The sequence below is a fragment of the Schistocerca piceifrons genome, chromosome 2 (assembly GCF_021461385.2).
Source record: "Schistocerca piceifrons isolate TAMUIC-IGC-003096 chromosome 2, iqSchPice1.1, whole genome shotgun sequence".
Classification (NCBI taxonomy): Eukaryota; Metazoa; Arthropoda; class Insecta; order Orthoptera; family Acrididae; genus Schistocerca; species Schistocerca piceifrons.
In genome coordinates, this window is record NC_060139.1 from 50,602,718 (window position 1) to 50,622,337 (window position 19,620).

Consider the following 19,620-nt stretch of genomic DNA (forward strand, 5'->3'; position numbering starts at 1 on the left):
GAAAAAGGAAATTTGTAAAGATGGATGTCATGATTTGATAGATATATATACTTTTGAACATTATTAAGGCAAATACATTGTTTGTTCTCTATCAAAAATCTTTCGTTTGCTAACTATGCCTATCAGTAGTTAGTGCCTTCGGTAGTTAGAATCTTTTATTTAGCTGGTAGTATAGGCGCTCGGTGTATTGCAGTAGTTCGAGTGGTAAGGTAAGTGATTTATGAAAGGTATAGGTTATTGTTAGTCAGAGCCATTCTCTTGTAGGGATTATTTAAAGTCAGACTGCGTTGAACTAAAAATATTGTGTGTCATTTTAGTGATGATCAGAATAAGTAAAGAGAAAACTGTTTTGAGTACGTTTTTGCTTGTTGTTGTTGTGGTCTTCAGTCCTGAGACTGGTTTGATGCAGCTCTCCATGCTACTCTATCCTGTGCAAGCTTCTTCATCTCCCAGTACCTACTGCAACCTACATCCTTCTGAATCAGCTTAGTGTATTCATCTCTTGGTCTCCCCCTACGATTTTTACCCTCCACACTGCCCTCCAATACTAAATTGGTCATCCCTTGATGCCTCAGAACATGTCCTACCAACCGATCCCTTCTACTGGTCAAGTTGTGCCACAAACTTCTCTTTTCCCCAATCCTATTCAATACTTCCTCATTAGTTATGTGATCTATCCATCTAATCTTCAGCATTCTTCTGTAGCACCACATTTCGAAAGCTTCTATTCTCTTCTTGTCCAAACTATTTACCGTCCATGTTTCACTTCCATACATGGCTACACTCCACACAAATACTTCCAGAAATGACTTCCTGACACTTAAATCTATACTCGAAGTTAACAAATTTCTCTTCTTCAGAAACGCTTTCCTTGCCATTGCCAGTCTACATTTTATATCCTCTATACTTCGACCATCATCAGTTATTTTGCTCCCCAAATAGCAAAACTCCTTTACCATTTTAAGTGTCTCATTTCCTAATCTAATACCCTCAACTTCACCCGACTTAATTCGACTACATTCCATTATCCTCGTTTTGCTTTTGTTGATGTTCATCTTATATCCTCCCTTCAAGACACTGTCCATTCCGTTCAACTGCTCTTCCAAGTCCTTTGCTGTCTCTGACAGAATTAAAATGTCATCGGCGAACCTCAAAGTTTTTATTTCTTCTCCATGGATTTTAATACCTACTCCGAATTTTTCTTTTGTTTCCTTTACTGCTTGCTCAATATACAGATTGAATAACACCGGGGAGAGGCTACAACCCTGTATTACTCCCTTCCCAACCACTGCTTCCCTTTCATGTCCATCGACTCTTATAACTGCCATCTGGTTTCTGTACAAATTGCTTAGCTGTCTGAAAACCAAATAACGTAGGAGTTTTTCCAGCACTGTCGTGCATAATTTTTCAACTGGGACGTTCCATAATGTTAACACACTGCGCCGACGGCGAACATATGCCAAACAGGCATTTACTGCCACGATCATTCAGCATAGGCAGGTCACGAGAGACAGCACCCGTGCACTCGTCCAATATGATGGTTGCATTGTGCTGACGCAATGAAGTGATCCACTTCCAGCAGGATCACTCACCGGTTCACTCGAGTCAATCGTTCACCAGTGGTTTCTGCAACAGGCTGACGTCGATCCGATTGACTGTCCTGTTCGATCGTCGGACATGAAACTCATCGAGAATTTGTGGGTCTAAATGAAGCGTGACATAAACCCCAGTCACCCATGGGAATGTCTCGCGGACGATGAGACATCTTTCCAGAGCTGACAGCCTCCATGCCTCGCCGGATCAGGCACATAACTGATGTCAGTGGTGGATGGACCTCGTACTAGCCTCATGCCTGATCTGAAACATTCCTCGTCTCAAAATTACTTCATCTTACATTACAACGTTTGATGCAACTTACTATTTTTTAACTGGAATTCTACATGAAGTCATACTACATTATGTTTTATTTATTGAATTCGTGTTACCTCAAAGTTATTTTTTTTTTACTTCCGAAAAAGCTCAACCAAGTTAGTGATTGCTGTCCTAATATGAGGCTGTCAGAGAAAACATTTAGTAGCGACCACTATAAGAACAGCTAAGTCCTATAATAATAACATTCTCTTCCTTACTACCTCTGAGTTTATTGTACATAAGAAGTGTAGTAAGAACATAAGAAAGGTCTTTATCAGGTTAAGATTCTTCGGGATCCCAAGGATCGCTTTCCACACACTGTAAACATTCATTCATGTCAGCCTTTAGAGAAACGACCACTGGAGATCAGTTGGCTCTTGATGTGAGTTTCTGAAATCGAGAGCTGACTGGACACCTACTGGACTCACATTTACTCCGTTATTTGAAATTCGGATGTCATAATCCTGGTGTACTGCAAATTCATTGTCTGACATGACTGTTATCTGGCAAGCCCTTTTTCCAGAGGCCGTTTATAGCATTTTCCACTGTCACTGCTTCCAAGAAGGACGCTCAAAATAATCTCGTAATGCCGCGCGGAGTGGCCGCGTGGTTTGAAGCGCCATGTCACGGATTGTGTGGCCCCACCCGGCGGAGGTTCGAGCCTTCCTTCGGGCATAGGTCTGTGTGTGTTGTTCTTACCATAGCTTAGTTTAAGTTAGTTTTAGTAGTGTGTAAGTCTAGGGACCAATGACTTCAGTAGTTTGGTCCCTTAGAAATTCACACACATTTGAACATTTAATTTCGTAGTAAAAAATGAGGCTTCTCCTTGACCTGGGATATCTGCGTAGCAGATTTATATTTAAAGGGTATAATACTTTTTTTTTTTTTTTTTTATTTTTTTTTTTTTTTTTTTGGGCCTTTGAGTGTGTACTCAATTTAGCCATCGGCAACACAGTGACAATGTACACATAATTGAATAAACAAATACAGAAATGCATATTTACAAGAATAAAAAGCTTAACTGTTACAGTTTTGTACTTAATTTTTTAAAAATTTGAATTGAATTGAAAAATAATTAAAAGTGTCTTGCCTCACAATTCACACCAATTCTGAAATATCTTCATCAGCAAGACATATTTATAATTGACGTACACCATTAAATCCTACAGATTGTGACCAGTACTCTTGATGAAGTTAACGATCACTTTATATAGTCGAACGTCTTTAGTACACAAAAGAGAAGAAGCTGATTGAGGAAGATGGTAGCCCATACTCAGCAATATCTTCAAAAAGACCAACCGTTCACTGTCAAATTTGGGGCACATAAATAACATGTGGTTAACATCAGCTTCCGACTCAGGATCACACTCACACGTTGGTGAACTGTAAACGTTGATCCGATGTAGATGCTGTGGGAAAGAGGCATGATTGAAGCGGAGTCTTATGATGGTAGAAATCGTGGATCGGTCCAGATGTGTCCTCATGAACCACGGCTGTGAAGGAATCCGAGGTTGTAGCACTGCGTAATAACCGCCTTTTGTCTGTTGAGAAACGTTCCACATTTCCTGCCATTGTTGTCTTGCGTGATCCTTGACTGCACGTAAGTAGTCTGTATAAGGAAGCTGCAGATCTAGGACGGTGCCTGACGTTGCCGCTTGTTTGGCTAACGCATCGACTTCATCATTATAGACGATACCAGAGGGGGAAGGTACCCACAACAAATGGATCGTCCGGCCCGTGCGCGTGCTGCGAATATATTCAGATATCTCATCCAAGATATAACTGTTGGTCGTTTTGTTCCATCGACTGTACTGAATGTTTTTAAGAACGCTTTGCGAGTCAGATACTATCAATATCTTGGGGAAGGAAGTGCTAGAGACAAACTTAAGTGCTTCCAAAACTGCCACTGTCTCCGTCGTAAAAATAGAAGTGCTCGTAGGCAGTTTGAAGGTTTTGCGGATCTGGATCTGAGGGCAGAAAAAAGCGCATCCTGTACACTCTTCTTGCGGAATTTTGGAGCCATCAGTATATACACAGAGAAAACCCGGCCATTGTGCTTGAACGAGACGACTGAAGCCAACGTTGACATTAGTACCGTCCAGCCAGGTCGTACTTAAATAATGGATAATCAGTCGTATGAATTCCACACAAAAAGCTGTCCTTTATGCACGGAACGGTGTGACCAAAAGATGACGCATACACGGCTTTCTCTTGCTTTGTCTATCACACAAGTGTGATGTTGTTCCCATCAACTGTTAGTGCAATAGAACAATTACCATATGGCTTCACAGAGTTCACCACTGTTTCAAATCACTTAGTAATATTACGAGTGTGAATCTAGCTACTCGGGTGGCAAGGCGAAGTTCCCCTAATGTTAGATACATATCGTAACATGCGATACTGTCACGTATTAGGATACCGGTGGTGCCGTGTATTAGGTATAATCCATCTTGCGCTGGAAAACAGTTTGAAGCGAATGCATTTTTGCGAATGAAAGAGTACTTTGTTAAGAAGATATTCATATGAATGTTGTTGCAACATCTACTGAACTTGAGATATTAAAGCCCCAGTAGCACACACACTGAAAAAAAACCTGAAATTCAACACTATTAAAATCAAGGTTGCTCGACAATATCAGTCTCCCAAACAGTCGTATTGTCTCTGCTCTACGCCTCAGACGTTGTGAGGACTAATTCCGATGCATCCCAAACGATCTGATCACTGACTTTAGTCGAATCTACGTTTCTCGCACTAGCGAACTCTTCTGTATTATATTGAAAATAATTTTGGGTTATGACAGCAGCTCTTGGGTAAATTAAAATCATTGCCAAATCAGAACGTAAACAGTCATTTTTTCGCATTAAATTCTAATTGATTTAAGACAAAGAGTAGTGCATTCCATCATCTGGCGACTGTCGTTTCATACTCGCAGACCACAGACACTATTGGCATTACGTATGTTTGACAATCTTGTTTTCGTCCTGGAAAATTTGCTACTTACACGAAGCCACGTCGGCCGACTTCGCTGCGCTGGCAATTGTAGAAGAAGCACAACAACTTTCGGCAGTGTTGGACTCGTGGTCACACCACTTTGCTTCCCACTAATCTTTCTATTGCCTGAATGCTAGGATGAGCCAGGTTACGCAAAGCCCAGAAAACTATGTGGTGAGATTCTGCGGAAAGGTACTGCCGTTTATTGCTCCGGAACGTGTCACACCAGACAGTAGTGTAACGGTACGGAACTTAAATACCTCGCAGGTATAGGGCTGTGTGTACAACTTGGAGCAAGCCATGCAGCACTGCGCCCCCTTTTTTTCTTGGCCATTATCTCACCCCACGGCACCCGCCCGCGGACTGGTGAAATTTCACGATAGGCAAACTGTGAGAATGCTGTTTCTCCTGAAACAGAACGCACATCTGTTGTAAACAGTGCTATATATTCCGCTTGTCTACACTGCTGCAGTGATCCACCATCCGTTGCACGGTGGAAGAAACAAGTTAGTGGTTTGTGGTCAGCAAAAATTGGAAAATGTCTTCCTTACCCAGACAATCGAAAATACTATTTGACCGCGTTGATTACCAGAAACTCACCATCGATAGCACACCATTTCTTATGCTGGGACGTAAGGTACCGTAACGGAAAGACGAGTGTTCGCCATCGACCTTCGACTCTCTGTCGCAGCTCTACACCGAATGCATTTTGGCTCGCGACTACATTTAGAGCCAAAAAGCCCACTTACGCACAGGTAAGCCACCTGTATATGTAGATGTTGATGTAGATGCCTCTTGCGACAAACATTGTTTGACTTTATGAAATGCTGTTTCACTAGCCGATGTCCAATGTGTCTTCTGATTAACTGTTTTGTGCTTGCCTGAGATGTGCACGGTAAGATGTACCAGATGACTTGCGAGTCATGGAAGGTGTCACCAGATGCGTAAACGAAAGGGTGACAGGTAGGCTGATGAGACAACATATCAGAAAAACTGCACCTCCGGTTTGGCGAAAACAATCTTTGCAGTATTAGTGACGACTCGTTACTCCTGTAGGAGCTGAAAAAGTTCCTAAAGTGAGTCACATGCTGCTCAATTGCATGTGAAAATGTGGGTATTTCATCCATGTCACAGAATAGAAATGGCCACTCATGCAATACTTTTTGCATAAGTCGTTGCCAAATCTGGATGGCGTTTCCCAGCCAAAAAGACTTAAAATTATACTGGAAAAGCACAAAAGACGTTGTTACAGAGTGATTTTTGAACGTCATCCGCTAACGGAATTTGCAGATATGCTTTTGTACAATTGACCATAGCTGACATGTTAGCATGAGGCATAGGGTAACGATTGGGAAATGTGCGAACTATATACTCCCAGCATAAACGAAAGGAGCCGTCTTTTTTAGGCCGAGCGGTTCTAGGCTTTTCAGTCTGGAAACGCGCGACCGTTACGGTCGCAGGTTCGAATCCAGCCTCGGACATGGATGTGTGTGATGTCCTTAGGATAGCTAGGTTTAAGTAGTTCTAAGTTCTAGGGGACTGACGACCTCCGATGTTAAGTCCCATAGTGCTCAGAGCCATTTGAATTTGAAGAGCTCCTCAAACACTACACAACATGTTCCTACTTTCATGTGGTCGGTTTATAACGCTATACTTTCCATCTCTGCCATTTCACTTTAGCAAACATATGTGATGCTATGTGTATTTTATATTTTCATCTTCTTATTACGGAAGAACCAATGTGCTATGAGTGGAATCTGTTCCCATTATGTGACTAGTATGCACGCACTTCAAATTTCGGCAGCTCAGATGATAACAGCAAGCTCCTGTCCAAACCGGTCATTGTGAAATAAATAATATTTAGTGATCATTGGTTCAAAACAAATTTCTTTCCATTAAATTGTCAGATCAGTCCCATCGCATTAACATGTGTACCCTATACAAGTTCAAGGTCCCTTGGAAATTACGGAGAAACGATACGTACTTTACACCAGAAAACTTTATTGTAAGCTTGTCCTGCCGTTTCATGCCTCCTAATGCCTTTTGGATCATTATACACATCGAACCGGATTTCAATTAATATTGAGTGACGGAATTTAAACGTCTTATTCAGACCTGTTACTTTGGACGGATGAACCGATTTTTCCCAGCATTTTTGTAAAGTTACTTCGATGCCAAAATTTATGAACTGGTTGTAGAAAATTTATTCGCTCTTACTGAGTTCCATCATAATGATTTTTTCTGCTGTATCTGTGAACAGTTTTATGCATATACACGAAACTTTCTATCTGGAAACTCAATTGTGACCTGACTGTTTTAGAAACTGAAAGATCTAAAATCTCTTACTCCTCATCAAAATAATATGCTCTCACTCTTATAAAACGAATCCCCTTAAAATAACATGGATGCATTTTGTTTAAAGTATTGGGAGTTTTTTGATACAGTTTTTGTCGACTCCTACAACAGTTCTCTTAAAGACTACGAAAAATGCGCACCAGTATTGTACAGTTGAAGATAAAAGAAGCTACCACAGAAAGGCCACTGGTATCTACCACGATAGAGACATAATAAAATATTGGCCAGATATCGGAACCAAACTCTTGTTCAAAGAGTAACGATGAGGGACTTTGACTGAGAGCTACTTGTACAACGGGACCCCATCCAGCGCTACTGACCAAATCACTATATATTTCGCTGCCGCTGTCGATACCCTGTATTTTCGTGTATAATGTTTAAGTGGTATTAATTTCCAGTGCAGTCTGCAGTACGTTATGCTGGCATGACAATATGTTGACGCTACAGCGCAAGATGGACGTTAAGGGGCCGAAAGTTTGCCACAAATTGTGACGTAGATGTACAACCCGAGAATGCCCGATGTGGAACAGCCATTTGCGAGCGAACAGTTGACTTTTTCGGCTGTACAGTGTCCTTTGTTCTCACTCTCTTACCTCGTTGAAACAGTGCTGTACAAATTTTCTACTCACTACTAGTGTTAGATGACCGCAACCTACTACATACAAAGGTTAATTTCGTTCAAGAGTGGTACACACTACCCATCACACTATTTCTCGTTTTATTGTAAAAGAGATTTATGGCGACATATCCAGGCAGCCCAAACAGTTCTTTGGATTTCTGACCCTCATTTTTTCAAAAAGATCAAAATTTTTAGTAGACGTTTCGTTATTGCTTCGTGAAGACACAACACTGATAAGAAAATAGTTGTTTTTTACAATCTATGCAAAATAAAAAAATAAAAATATGTGTGAAACGAGACATTAAATGTTGTTCATTTCTGAGAGACTGGCTGGTAGTTTGTATAACAAATCGTTTCTACTATTTTGAGAATATTGCTGCACGCTTTATTGAGTTTGATACTTCTTGCTAGAACGTTATTTAACAACAGTCATGAAAAACTGTTCATGTCCTCTGGTGTGACGTCATAAGCGAGTGACTGCGCGTGAGATCGCTCTGCAAGTTTTTATATATTTTTAGGTTTCAGATACATATTTTAACGGTTTTTGTGATAATATTTACTATATAAGTGACCCATTAGTGGCTTCTACATTCACCTCTGCCTTTCTTGTGTTGTGACCTTATATTTGTGAGTGTTTCGTATCGAGCAACGTAACCTCTTACCTGTGTTTACATTCCGCGCTGACCAGTTGCAGCTGTAGCGGCGCATCGAAAGCAAAGTACTAATTAATTGCATGTGTATAGTGGTTTATTTAGGAACTTTAGTAGTCTTCAACCGGATTTTTTTGTGTTTTCTGGTGAAATAATTTCAGAAGAACCTTTTGGGAACTGTTTTCAGCTTCGTTACTGTGTCATCAGACGTTTGATTCTCTTTCTGTATTAGTCTTTTGTTATATTCACATTTGTTGTTTATTAATACTGTTAATAATAGCAGTTACTTCCTTTGTAGAGTAAGTTTGTGATTATTGTAGTCAGGTTTTTAACGTCTTCTTACTGTAGTAGCGGAACTTAGAAAAAGTAAAATTTTACCATGAGTGAGAAGTGTGGGCTTTGGCGTAGGTTCGTGAGTAGTGGATTGCGGTGTGAGACTTGTTTGAAGTATTTTCACTGGGGGGGAATGCAGTGCATTCTTGTGAGATCCTCTCCTGGAACTGCAGGTTATGTAGCAAGAGTAAGTTGATAGAGGAGCAGGAGCGTAAGATCTGTGCCCTTCAGGTGCAGTTGAAAAACGCACAGGAGGAGCTAGATAGGATGAGGAGGGAGAAGGGGGTTGGCGAATGGGAGCTGGATGTTGGCAAGAGATCTGCTAGGAGAAGAAGATTTTCAGATAGTTTTGCTATTGGTGTTTACAATAGATATGACCAACTGTCAGAGTCTAGTGGTCAGTCGTAAAGGAAGTGGCTGGTCTGCAGAGACAGGTTGAGGATATAGAATCAGTGCGTAGTGGGAATGTCCATGTTAATGATAAGTCGCATATATGTACAGTATTTAATAATCACTTTCTGAATATAGCAGGTGAACTAAATAGATACCTAGTCCCAACAGGGAATCATATAGCGCTCTTAGAAAAAAGTGTTCCGATACTGTTACCTGAAATGGTCCTCCATGATACTGACAAGAGGGAGATTGAGTTAATAATTAAATCACTAAAGATCAAGAACTCTCATGGATATGACGGGGTATCTAGCAGAATACTGATGTATTGTTCTATGTATGTTAGCCCAGTACTTAGCCATATCTGTAACTTTTCCTTTAGGAGTGGTCGGTTTCCTGACCAATTAAAGTACTCGGTAGTGAAGCCACTTTATAGAATGGGAGACATTGATAATGTTGACAATTTTAGACCTATTTCTATGCAATCGGTGTTTGCTAAAGTTATCGAGAAAGTTGTATATACAAGGTTACTGGAGCATTTAAATTCACATAATTTGCTGTCAAATGTTCAGTTTGGTTTTAGAAATGGTTTAACAACTGAAAATGCTATATTCTCTTTTCTCTGTGAGGTTTTGGACGGATTAAATAAAAGGATGCGAACGCTAGGTGTTTTCTTTGATTTAAAGAAGGCTTTTGACTGTGTTGACCACAAAATATTACAACAGAAGTTGGTCCATTATGGAGTAAGGGGAGTAGCTTACAATTGGTTCGCCTCTTACTTTAAGAACAGAAAGCAGAAGGTAATTCTCCGCAATATTGAGAGTGGTAGTGATGATCAGTCCCAATGGGGCACTGTTTAGTGGTGCATTCCCCAAGGGTCGGCACTGGGGCCACTGCTGTTTCTTATTTATATAAATGATATGCCTTCTAGTATTACAGGCGATTCAAAAATATTTCTATTTGCTGATGACACCAGCTTGATAGTGAAGGATCTTCTGTGTAATATTGAAACAATATCAAATAATGTAGTTCATGAAATACATTGGTGGCTTGTGGAAAATAATTTGATGCTAAATCACAGTAAGACTCAGTTTTTACAGTTTCTAACTCACAATTCAACAAGAACCGATATTTTGATCAGACAGAATGGGCATATTATAAGCGAGACGGAACAGTTCAAGTTCCTAGGCGTTCGGATAGATAGTAAGCTGTTGTGGAAAGCCCATGTCCAGGATCTTGTTCAGAAACTAAATGCTGCTTTATTTACCATTAGAATAGTATCTGAAATAAGTGACACTTCAACACGAAAAGTAGTCTACTTCGCATATTTTCATATGTTATGTCGTATGGTATTATTTTTTGGGGTAATTCTTCTGATTCAAAAAGGGTATTTTTGGCTCAAAAATGGGCTGTTCGAGCTATATGTGGTGTAAGATCGAGAACCTCTTGTCGACCCCTATTCAATAGTCTGGGAATTCTGACATTGCCCTCACAGTATATATTTTCTTTAATGTCGTTTGTTGTTAGCAATATTAGCCTATTCCCAAGAGTTAGCAGCTTTCGCTCAGTTAATACTAGGCAGAAATCAAATCTGCATGTGGAATGCACTTCCTTGACTCTTGTGCAGAAAGGAGTTCAGTATTCTGCTGCATCCATTTTCAATAAGCTACCACAAGAACTCAAAAATCTTAGCAGTAGCCCAAACTCTTTTAAGTCTAAACTGAAGAGTTTCCTCATGGCTCACTCCTTCTATTCTGATGAGGAGCTCCTGGAAGAGCTAAAAAATTAAGCAAATTCCAATGTTACATTGTTGATTTTCTTTATTTTAACTTACGACGTGTCACCTGAATATGTTTTTCTATATTTCATTTTATCTGTTTCTAATATCGTGTTATAATTTCATGTATTGACTCGTTCCATGACCATGGAGACTTCTCCATAATTTGGTCCCCCAGAACAATAAATAAATAAATAACCATGATCATCTTTCCATGTCGAAAATTTCTGATGTCATAAGGAAACATTTTATTCCAGTAACTACAAAAGACGATAATTCAACGTTTGTACAAGAGAAATGATCAATTACACAAAATGTACATCTTTCCTGACTATTTTCTTCTTCTACTTCAATAATTTCGTCTGCTTGCATGAAACTGCGCTATATTTGCCTTAACTGTTGTTGGATAAACATAATAAAAATGGATAGTTCCACATTTTCAACACTTAAGTACCGGGTTAGTTGAAAACAATTTTCGTTCCATTCATATTCATTTCCAGATCAATATTCTGCTCCTTTATCAGTAGAATAACAAATAGTAAATAATGATAATGTGATTTAATTACTTCTGATAATAGACAACAGACTCTCACTTACATTCAAGCAACAAGATGTATATACTTCATTCTTTTCACATGAAACATCAAAAAGTGAACTTGGAATGAGCATATCTTGAATGCCACGATACATATTGTTCATATACAGTCCTTTCCTCATGATACATAAAAAATTGAACTTGAAGTGGAAATATCTTGAATACTACCAAGGAAGATAATTATTACTAATTCTTAGAAGTTAGGTTGCTGAATGTTTGCTTGTTTACGCATAATGTCCAAGAAATCTTAGAAAGGTGCAGTGGATATCATGAGGCATCTGATGACTAAAGTTATGTCAATCTTCTTGTCTACTTTCATCGACGTTTCAGTAAAAAAAAAAAAAAAATGTAGCTCCATGAGTAGGACCAAAAGTAATAATGTATTCACTGACGTTAACACTAAACATGGACACATATCCCATAAATTGAATCGTTCCATAACATTTCGATAAAAGAATCGTTCAAATGATCTGTGGAACATGTAACTAACTTGTGGGAGCAGGTTGGTCTTCCATATAGCGTTTTGATGTGTTAGTGTGTGTTTTGACATCGATAAGGTTGGCTTCAGAGCTATATGTACTGTCATATAAAAACAGACAAAAGCAGACTGTATTGTTTTTGAGAGCTGTAAGAAGTATCGTTGCCTAGGAAACACGCTGATTCACATCTTGTAAAATGTTATAATAAAGAAGTTTTAAGTTCCTATTTGTGTGTGTGTGTGTTTACCTGTGTTAGACAGCACTGACAAATTGGTGACCCCGACGTGATCGGTGAGACAGCAAAAGCAACCCTGCAACGTAATTATCGGTGAACTGTCCAACGCGGAATCTACTGGAAGTGGGCGCAGACGGCGTTCAATAAAATACTCAAAATGCAATCAGGAAGTGGACGTGACGGGGACAATCCTGTGAGTACTCCGGAAATCAATAAGTTAAGAGTAAAGCTTCTCCCCTTCTTCCATTTTGGGCAGAAAAGCCAGATATTTGGTTTGGCCAAGCCGATGCTCAGCTTACTATCGCTGCCATACCAACGGAAGCAACTAAGTTCAATTATTTGCTGGCCCAGCTTGAACCGAAATATGTCAGAAACATCTGGGATATGGTAACCAGTGATGAAAATAATAAATATTCTCTGGCAAAAGAACGACTCTTAACAATTTTCAAGGACAGTGAAGGGCGTGAAATTAAAAAAAAAAAAAAAACGGTTGAGTGGATTGGAACTTTGGCGATATGAAACCTAGCCAGTTATTACGAAATATGCGAAACTATGCTGGTACTAACTTATCGGAGAACGCTTTAATAACATTGTGGCTCGATAAACTTCCTAGTAATATTGGAAGTATATTAGAAATATCAGAAGAAACGACGGAGAAGATCACGCAGATGGCCGATCGGTTAGTGGAGATGCAATATGCTGAGGAGCTTCAAATTACCTCATCCCAATCAGTTACTTCCACATCCTTATGAGTCCAAGATGTTCTTGTAAAAATTAAAGACCTATAACATGAAGTTAAGACGCTCCGAGAATCAAAAACATCCAGGTCTCGTAGCAGAAGTAGAAACTGCCCACAGTTTAAAAAATGGTAACACTTCAAATTTGGCCCTTGCTGTAAACCTGAAAAGTGTGAATTACCTTGCCCATGGAAAAATAAGGAAAACAAGGAAGGGTATGGTCAAAAGCGGCTGAATGGTCAACCCTAGTTCCTACAGTAAGCCGCCAATATCGGTTATTTATTAAAGACAGATCTTGTGGACAATCGTATCTGGTAGGTAGCGGTGCAGATTTGTCTGTTATACTAGTGGCAAAAACTAAGAAGCTTGAACTCTCTGACTTTATTCTCTATACTGCAAATGGTTCTGAAATAAAAACTTACAGTTCAAAGCTGTTAACCATTGATTTAGGTCTTAAACATAAGTTTGATTGGCCATTTATAGTAGCAGATGTATCAAAAGAAATATTGGGAGCCGCTTTTCTTCATCATTTTAGTTTACTCATAGATCTGAAAATTAAAAAGTTTATACATAACATTACTAAGTTAAAAATTTTCGCAGAGGTAACCGCTGTGGACGCTTACGATTCAGTAAGCTCATTCTATGCAAAAATGTTAGTATTCAAAGCTGTTAAAGAAATTTTCTGAGCTAACAAAATCATCTATAATACCAAAGGTGTCAAAGCATAACGTATAGCATTATATCACTACTTCTAGTGGTCCACCGAGGCATAGTAAAGCTTGTATGTTGGACCCACATGAATTGGAAACAGTTAAGAAAGAAATTCAATTTTTGCTGAATTATGTTATTATGGTCCCATCACAATGACAATGGTCTAGTCCACTTTACCTTGTAATGAAGTCCAATGGTCAGTGTCGAGTTTGTGGAGATTATTGTCGTCTTAATGACAGGACTCTCCCAGACCGGTATCTAGTCCCTCGAATAGATGACGTAAATTTGGTGCTTCAGCATAAGAAGATATTCTCCAAGATTGACCTACTAAATGCGTATTATCAAATTCCTTTAGCCAAAGAAGACAAACCAAAGTCAGCGGTTATTACTCCTTTTGGTCAGTCTGAATATAATTTTATACCCTTCAGACTTCAAAATGCACCTAGCACAATTCAGAGGTTTATACACGAAGTTATGAGAGAGCTGGATTTCTGCTTTCCCTATTTTGATGATATTTTAATAGCATCAAAATCTTCAAATCAACATATTGAGCATCAAAATTTACTCTTTAAACAATTGAATCAGTATGATCTAGTAATAAATGTTGCAAAATCCGTATCTGGAGTGCAAGAACTGACATTCTAGGGACAATTAATCACACCCTCATCAACTAAGCCGGATCCAGAAAAACTTTCTGCGCTAGTGAACTACAGGCGACCTGAAACTGATCACGAACTTCGAAAATTTTTAGGACTCATTAATTTTTATTGTAGATATTTAGAACATGGTGCAGAAAACCAAATCTTGTTGAATGATAACCTAAAAGGAACACTAAAAATGACCGAAGACATATTGACTGGACAGAAAAGGAAATTGCTCAGTTCCAAAAATGCAAGGAATATCTCGCAAATGCTACACTTTTAAAATTTCCGGGTTTGTACAGCCAACTCGCATTATTTGTGGATGCATCCGATTTTGCAGCTTGTGCTGTGTTGCAACAGTGGCAAGATGAACAATAGGAACCTATTGGATTCTTTTCAAAAAAGTTCACGAATGCACAGGAAAAGTATTCCACATATGACAGAGAACTACTTAGTATACATATGGCTGTTAAGTATTTCAAATATCTGTTAGAAGATAGAGACTTGGTTATTTATACTGATGATGCCCCTCTAACATATGCACTCAAGCAGAAGAATGAAAAAGAAAAGTCAATCCAACTACGTTATCTCCAGTATATCTCACAGTTTGCAACAGATTTGCCACATATTTCCGGTAAAGCAAATTCTGTGGCTGACAGCTTTTCAAGGCCTGAAGAATTGGTTCCAATTAACTATGAAGAGATAGCCCAAGCACAAGAAAAGGACGAAGAACTTCATCAATTGCAATCTGACAATAATTCTTCGCTTGAATTAAAATACTATTTGACTCAGACAGGAAAACAATTGTGGTGTGACGTCTCGACACAAAGTATTCGTCCTTATATTCCTGAACAATTCTGTTATGCTATTTTTCAACACTTATCATAATTTGGCTCATCCAGTTATCAAGACAACTGTAAAAATGATTACATCAACATGTGTCTGGATGAATATTAAAAAGGACATTGCAAATTGGTCACGAGCATGTAATGCTTGTCAAGAAAACAAGGTATCACGACATGTGCATTCACCAATGGGACACTTTCACGACACTGATGAAGTTTTTAAAGTAATTCATCTGGATGTAATAGGGACAATGCCTCCTTCTGACTAATATACGTGTTGCTTAACATGCATCGGTTGAGTTACGAATTGGGCAGAGGTAATATCACTTCGGAATATACATGCAGAAGCTGTAGGTCAAGCTTTCTTCAGTTGCTGGATTACTAGATTTGGCACATTTTGTCAAATAGTATCCGATCGCGTAAGACAGTTTAATTCAAGCACTATCAAAATCATGTGGTTTGAATCAAACTCAAACTACTGCATATCATCCTCAATGCAATGGAAAAATAGAAAGATTTCATCGCACACTTAAAGCAGCAATCCGTTCAGATTCAACTAAGAAATGGACTCAAACAATACCTGTAATCCTTCTTGGTCTTAGTTGCTCAATCAGAGAAAACACGAATACTACGACAGCAGAAATGGTTTATGGTTCACTCATCAGGATACCTGGTGACTTTTTTTTTCAAGAAGTCGCAACAAAAAGGGATTCAGACTTACCCCAATTTGTTTCACAACTAAAATAATATACGAACCGGCTCAAATTTGTGCAAATAGTTCAGAAAGTAAGAGAGACACCATTTGTATTCAAGGACCTCAGCACCTCAAGACACGTATTTGCAAGGGTTGACAGAGTTAAGAAGTCGTTAGAACCTCGATATGAAGGCCCATACGAAGTCTTGGAAAGAACACCAACATTTTTTTGACTCAAAATTAAAGACCAAGTAAGGAACATTTCCATCGACTGATTGAAACCTGCATATTTGCAGAACGAAGACGTTAGATTGCCGGAAGATACTCCAGTTTCACTACCACCCCAGGACAAGATAAAAAACCACGAACATCGAGATCGGGTCGGATCGGGTCGCGTAATTTGATTTCCCGCAAGAGTAGTGAACGTTGTACAGTGAATTGCGACTGTCTTACTGAGAAGGGGGTGATTTGGGAGCAGGTTGCTCTTCCATATAGTGTTTTGGTGTGTTAGTGAGTGTTCTGACATAGATAAGGTTGGCTTCAGAGATATATGTTGTGTGATATCGCAAGAGACAAAAGAAGAGAGTTGTAAAATGTATCGTTGCCTAAGCAACATGCCGATTCACGTCTTATAAAATTTTATAATCAAGAAGTTTTACGTTCTTATTTGTGTGTGTGTTTACCTGTGTTAGATACCACCGACACACTAATTAATCTGGGCGCATCAGTTGGATGTTCTAACGGCTCTACAAAGATGGATTCTACTTACATGTTAGACATTTTGTTGTTTTTGTACGAATTAAAAACTGAGACACGGTAAAGTATTAAAAGACTTCATTGTTTACGATAATCGCTGTATTGGTGATTTATTTTTGCCCTCAGTATAAAGCCACTTTTTTGTGCCGTCAGCTCCACCATGTGTCTTGACGTTCGAATATATTGTAAAAATGTGGTACACTTTTGAGTTAGGTAGTGATATATGGGTGTGGAAAGCTGTAAAAAAATTTATCACTTATTGTTCTGAATGTTTTCGAAGAGTTTTGAGAACAAAACACGTTTCTGAGATGTTATATCGCAGAAATGATGTCTGGTCTTATTGATTTTCTGTGTTTATGGTATGAATTGTGTGGTGTCACTGCCAGACACCACACTTGCTAGGTGGTAGGCTTTAAATCGGCCGCTGTCCGTTAGTATACGTCGGACCCGCGCGTCGCCACTATCAGTGATTGCAGACTGAGCGCCGCCACACGGCAGGTCTAGAGAGACTTCCTAGCACTCGCCCCAGTTGTACAGCCGACTTTGCTAGCGATGGTTCACTGCCTACTTACGTTCTCATTTGCCGAGACGATAGTTTAGCATAGCCTTCAGCTACGTCATTTGCTACGACCTAGCAAGGCGCCATTATCAGTTACTATTGATATTGTGAATCATGTACCGTCAAGACCGACGTTCATCATTAATGGATTAAAATTAAGTATTCCACCAGCTACGTCCGTTTTTCTAAATTCTAATTTCCTTGTCATGTTCCAGACCTCACGCCAGCCTGCGTGAGCTAAAACGCGTGCATTTCGGCCTCCTTTAGTAAAACGGTGTTGGCTCTCTTGCCAACCACAACAAATTGCATGGAAGAGAAGCACGATACAAGGAAATTTTCAAATCATAGGAACACGAGAATCGTATTCGTCCGCAGAAACTGTAAGCTTCTTGAAAGTAGTTACGTGATCGAAGGCGTTTGAATTGCCTCAAACGAATAACATGGCTGTATAAGGTAAACGAAGACGAGACTTGCTTAGTTTTAAAGAACGAGGTGCAACGACTTAATGAAAGGCAATGGTTTCCAGATACAAACAGGAAAAAATTGTGTAGTAACTGAGAGTTAGCATTACAACAGAGAGAATGGTTATGTCTTCGAGCTTTTTATTCTATTCTCCATGGAGTGAAGAGGGCTGTTTAAGGTACCACCAATTTCAGAATTGGGATTCGTTTAATACAATTACGAAGGGAGCTTCTAGTGAGGCAGACAGGCACTGGAAATAAGTGGTCGAGGACGAAAATATCCGGAAACCAGAGGATTAGAACTACTTTTCGTTTATGTCTGAAACCGGTGTTCTTTGTTACAATGAAATATAAGAGTTGCAGTGTATGTGTATTTGTCTGTACTTGTGTGTGTGTGTGTGTGTGTGTGTGTGTGTGCGTGCGCGTGTTCTGCGTAAATCTTGTATGATCGCTAAACGTAACAACAGTTCAGACACGAGAAATGTATGCCTTTTTTCCTTGCTATGGCTTCCATTAACATAGTTTGCGACGAATGGAACACATTACAATTATCGACATTTATTACACTACACAGCGCTAATAAAGTATTACTTGTATAGAACTGCGATGTGTAAGCTTGAAAAGTGCCTCAGAGGTGTCTACATCCTTCCTCTGAACTGGTGCAGACGTCACACGCGGGCTCGGATATGCTTGAGAAAGCAAATTGTCGACGCTTGAGAACACAAGCTCACAGCTCAGATGGTTGCGTACGTAAAACATTTACTTGTCAGACTCTTCGGTCCATTCCGCTGACAGGTGCCTGGTAGCTGCTCTACTGCCATGGTGCAAAACCGTGGCATCCTGTGACGTCACCCTCGTGTTCGGGGCCGCTTCAAACTGCACGCGAAGAAAAGTCCACATGTCAGATGTTCACAAGAGGTGGAAGATGGGTTAATGTCACACTGGCACCCTAAGAGGTGTGGAAGAGGTTGCATGCACTCAGGCGCTAGAGCGACTACGGGACACTGCTCAGCTGACTGGGTGTCGAAGTTTGTGCCAGGCACATTTTTAAGGTGCTCAACAAAGGTACGTGGGGGTATTGCCGGCCTGATGGGTCATAGCGGGATCATTCGCGATTTTATTCATCGACATGCTAATGTTGCATCCCATGAACATGCCACACGAGAGCACGAAACAGCAGGGCTGAAAACGTGGATGCACCCTTTGCTGTTTCGCATCACGTTCAAAATACGTTGGGCAGAACTGTGGTGAAGTTTGCTTCCAGTGTGACCTTATTACCTCACCTCACCTCATATCAACAACTGAGCTGTGGTCTTTGTTTTCGCTTGTGTCGACACCTTCAAATGTCGCCGAGCCCGAGGGTGGTGTTGCTGGGTGCCTTCCTTTTCCACATTTATTTTGCCCCATTACGTAAAATTTGCATTTCTGTTACATAGAAATACACCACTGGCCATTAAAATTACTACACCAAGAAAAAATGCAGTAGATAAACGGGTATTCATTGGACAAATATATTATACTAAAACTTACATATGATTTCATTTTCACGCAATTTGGGTGCATAAATATTGAGAAACCAGTACCCAGAACAACCACCTCTGGTCGTACTAACGGCCTTGATACGCCTCGGCATTGAGTCAAATAGAGCTTGGATGGCGTGTACAGGTACAGCTGCCCATGCAGCTTCAACACGATACCACAGTTCATCAAGAGTAGTAACTGGTGTATTACGACGAGCCAGTTACTCGGTCACCATTGACCAGACGTTCTCAATTGGTGAGAGATCTGGAAAATGTGCTGCACAAGGCAGCAGTCGAACATATTCTGTATCCAGAGAGGCCCGTACAGGACCTGCAACATGCGATCGTGCATTATCCTGCT